Here is a 4,412-nt window from a genome sequence, read left to right on the forward strand (position 1 = left end):
GACGGCTCCCTGCCCTCTGATGTCCGGATTTTCCCCTTGGATGATGCGTCTGGAGGGGGAGCACAGGACTCGGACATGCCATGGGCTAGGCAGGATCTTTCCATCTTGTTCCCTGCTTTTGTCCTGTCCAGTAATCATGTGGGCAGCAGCACAGGAAGGGCTGGAGTGGGTTTAGGCTCTGTTTTTTGCGATCTGAGCATCCCATGTGCTGTAAGTTCCGGATTCCAGCAGCCTGGAGATGTTTCCAGCTCTTTGCCTGTGCCTCTGGAGCCCAGAGCTCCACGGCTGAAGCCATCCTGAAGGAAGATTCCATGCAGGGAAGGGTGTTGCACAGACCCTGAGGGACAAGCCTGGCAGAGCAGAGCATTCCCTGCCCTTTGGCTTCCATCCCTGGCCTTGTCTCCCATCCCTCAGCTGGGAATTCTCTGGTGCACATGCACAGCCCGTGTCCCAGGCCAGCCATCCCAGCTCTGGCCAGGAGGTCCTGGATCCCATCCTGGTTCCAGAGGGATGTGTTCACCAGGCTCTCTGCCACGGGAAACCGTGGATTTCATGGAATGTGGGCACCTCTCCCTGCACGGTGCCATGGCTTTGCTTTCCCGGGCTCCATGGGAGGGGAGCAGCGGGGCTGGGCAGGGCTGGAGAGCAGGGGGGAGTCCCCAGGATTCCCCAGCTGCATCCATCCCCGTCTGGGTGCCTGGCCAGCAGTAAAGCATCTGGATTTGTGCAGCTGGCAGAGCAATCCCATGATCCCAGCGAATCAGAGATTATCGAGGGGCAAAACTCGGGGCTTAAGTGGGATCGGGAGGAGGAGAGGAGGATTTGGAGCTGGTCCGATGGGTTAAGCCACTTGCACCGGCTGAGATTAAGACAGAAGGAGTCTGGTTTAGATGGGAAATCTGCTGCACCCCCTCGGAGCCCTGGCCACGCATTCCAGCAGCTCCTGGTGCAGGAATGTGACAGCTTGTCCCGAACCAACATGCTCAGAGGGCAGGAATGGGGCCTGGAGAGCTCCTTTTCCCTCTCTGGGACTCCTGTCCATGGTTGGAAGTGCCTGCACCTCCTTTCTCATGACCCTTTCTCTGATACAGCATCCATCTTGATGGCTTCCCATTGGATCCTGCCCTCTGGACAAGGTTTTCCATGGATCCTGCCTCGCTCCCCTCTGGACATGCCCCTTGCTGGGCCTGCAGATGGAGAGCCATGGAAGGAATTGGCATTTCCCGCTTCCCTTCCCCGCAGGGATCCAGCTCCAGCACTGCCACAGCTCCCACAGCTCCAGCCCTGTCCAAGGGACACCTCCATGCTTGCCTGCCTCTTCCCCTGCTCCAAGGAGTGAAATTCCCTCGTTGCCTTGAAGTTCCACCTGCCAGGAAGGGCAGCTGAATCCCACCCTGAATCCCATGGGAGGCTCCACTGCCCGGGACTGCCACCGTTGCCCAGTTTCTCCTCTCTCCTGGTTGCCCCTGAAGCCCCCAGCCCCACCTCGCTGATCTTTCCTTGCCGTGGGATCCTTGCTGGGATCAGGATGCTGCTCCCCTTGGAATCTGGCACAGACGGCTCCGGAGCAGCCCTGGCTCTGGGAGCACCCCCATCCCAACGGGAGCTGGGACCTTGGAGCTTTTTCAAGGGTGAGGATGAGATGAAGGAAACGTGAACAGAGCCAGAGATGGGAGACAGGGCTGGGAGCAAAAAGAGGAGTCAGGAATGACAACCCCTCCTGGCACCTCCCTTCCATGGTGCTTCCAAGCCCTGTTCCCTTGGGCTGCTGGGCAGACATGTCTGGGATTGGGTCCCAGGAGCTTCTCCTGCGTGCTGGCAGAGGGAAGCAAAAGGGGCCTTGAGCAGCTGAGAGAGGAGATGCGAAGCTGGTCCCCGAAAGCAGCCCCGGTGTCTGGTGGTGGCTGAGGTGGCAACAAAGCCCTGCCCGTGGCCACCATCACCAGCCAAGCACAGCCAGGAGCGGGCCTGGAGCCTGGGCTGCCCTTCCACACCCTCTGGACTGGCAGGATCCAACCCAGGAGACCCCCGTGTGCCACTGGAGGAGGCTCTGGGTGGCAAATCCCCAAATGCCTCCTTTCGGGCTCCCCGTGCCCCGGACGGTGGTGAACCCCCCTGCACTGGCACTGCCTGGCTCTCATGAGCCTGTGGAGGAGTGCAGAGAGCCAGAGGGGGTAAAGAATCCAGGTTTTGGTTGGGATGAAGCCCCCGGGAGCACAGGGATGAAGTGTCAGCAGCCCTGGAGGTGCTGTGGGATCCCCCCAACAAACGGAACCGCAGGGACAGGGCGGGGCCAGGGATGGGGCCTGGGGCCTGCACCCCCCTCCAGAGATGGATTTGCATCCTGTTGTCCCTCTCTGTGCCCTGGGCATGGAGAGCTGCCCTGCAGGACCCCAGGGCTGGGGGACACCTGGGCAGGAGCCTGGAGGGATAAAACCAGCCTGGCCCCAGTCACGTTCCCAGAGAAGTCAGCACCAACTCCAGCCTTGTGCTGCCTCCTGAGGGGACAAGGAGAGGAAAAGGGTCTCCTGAGTAGGAAGGGAAAGGAAAAACATCTCTGGAGAGGAAAAGGAGAGGGAAAAGGAGAGGGAAAAGAGAGGAAAGGAGATGAAAAGGAGAGGAAAAGGAAAGGAAAAGGTGAGGAAAAGGAGAGGAAAAGGCGAGGAAAAGGAGAGGGAAAATGAGAGGGAAAAGGAGAGGAAAAGGAGAGGGAAAAGGGGGGGAAGAGAGGAAAAGGAGAGGAAAAGGAAAGGACAAGGAGAGGAAAAGGAGAGGAAAAGGAAAGGAAAAGGAGAGGAAAAGGAAAAGGAAAAGGAAAAGGAAAAGGAAAAGGAAAAGGAAAAGGTGAGGAAGAGGAGAGGAAAAGGAAAGGAAAAGGAAAGGAAAAGGTGAGGAAAAGGAGAGGAAAAGGAGAGGAAAAGGGTCTCCTGAGAGGAAAAGGAAAGGAAAAGCACCTCCTGAGAGGTGCCTCCTCACAGGGAGCAGGAGCACCAGAGCCGGTAGCAGGAGCTGCACACTCAGAGAGGAAGGAGACCTAATGAGGTGCTTTATTAATTGCGTTGTGAACTTTTCCTTTAATGATTCTCCCCGCAACTCCCTCTAGTTAAAGCTAATGGCCTGTGGCATGTTCAGCAGATGGATTACCCAGAGGTGCCCAGGCAGCCGGGCCCCGCTGCCAGAGGGTGCCTGGGGGCTGCCAGACACTGCTCCCGGTGTCCCACGGCCCCTCGGGGGCTCTGCCAGACCCCGGCGATCCAGAGGGGCTGGGACACCCTGTCCTTGCCTGATACTGGTCCCAGTATCCCTCTGCAGGTGTGGAATGAGCAGCAGCCAGAGGGGTTCCCATCTCTGGGGGGTTTGGGGGCTCTGCTGTCCCGTGGCTCTGTGGGACACCTGGGTCCCTGCTCCAGGGCAGCTTCTCCTGCTTTGCTGCTGCTCGAGGTGGCTGGAGATGGCAGGGAGAGGGAGCAGCCCCAGGCAGGGCAGGGTGGCACTCAGTGACAGTGCCCAGGCACCTCCACTCAGCCCAGGATGATGCTCTAGGGGTGACACGGAGCCTCTTTGGGTTCTGTGGGGGTCCAGCCTCATTATTTACATTAAATGCTCCCCGAAAGGACCACGTGCCACCAGGCAATGCTGGTGGCCAGCCCCTGAGAGCAGCAGGAACCTGTGCTGCCCCATCTCGGGATAACCCTGGCAGAGCAGGACGCCCTTTCCTGCCGCCCCACGCGTTTCACAGCACCCGGTGAGAAAATATTGACTTCCAGCTCCTGCGGAATGTGGGGTCACGGCCACCAGCTGCATTAAGCGCTTTGAGGTGTCAAAATGTGTCCAGCCACTGCCTGCTGGGAGAGTAGGGAGCTGTGATCCATAAAAACCCACAGGACTCGTGATCCAGGGAAGATTTGGGCCACAGGGGTGCGGCTCAAACCCTGCATGCTTCAGCCAGGGGCTGTTCTCCCACAGGTGTCCTCCCTCAGATCCCCCTGTGCCTCAGAGCTGCATCCTGCCCCACATCCCTGCCACGCTCTCCCCTTCTCCCTGCCCCTTTCTGGCTGCTCTTTTCCCGGAGAAGGTGGGCACGGCCAGCTCTGGACTCATTCCACACGCCGGGGCCCGTCTGCAGGCTGAGCAGCAGCAAGGGGAATAAATTAGCAGCTCCAAGAGGAGCTGGAGGTTTCCACGTGGGAGTTTGTTTCATTTTTAACGCTGCTGCCGCCCGGCCACGTCCCGCTGGTGACTAACGGGGCCGTGTTTGTATTTAGTGCTGGCATTAATTGCTGGTGGGAGACGGGTGAGTGTGGGCTGCGCTCCCCGGGCTGACTCATCTGTCCCCTCCTCGGCACCGCAGCCTTCGTGCAGTGGCTCTCGTGTGGCTCTGGTGGCTCGCCACGTGCCCAGCGCTGCCCCCC

Source organism: Corvus brachyrhynchos, unplaced genomic scaffold (assembly GCF_000691975.1).
Source record: "Corvus brachyrhynchos isolate BGI_N302 unplaced genomic scaffold, ASM69197v1 scaffold545, whole genome shotgun sequence".
Classification (NCBI taxonomy): Eukaryota; Metazoa; Chordata; class Aves; order Passeriformes; family Corvidae; genus Corvus; species Corvus brachyrhynchos.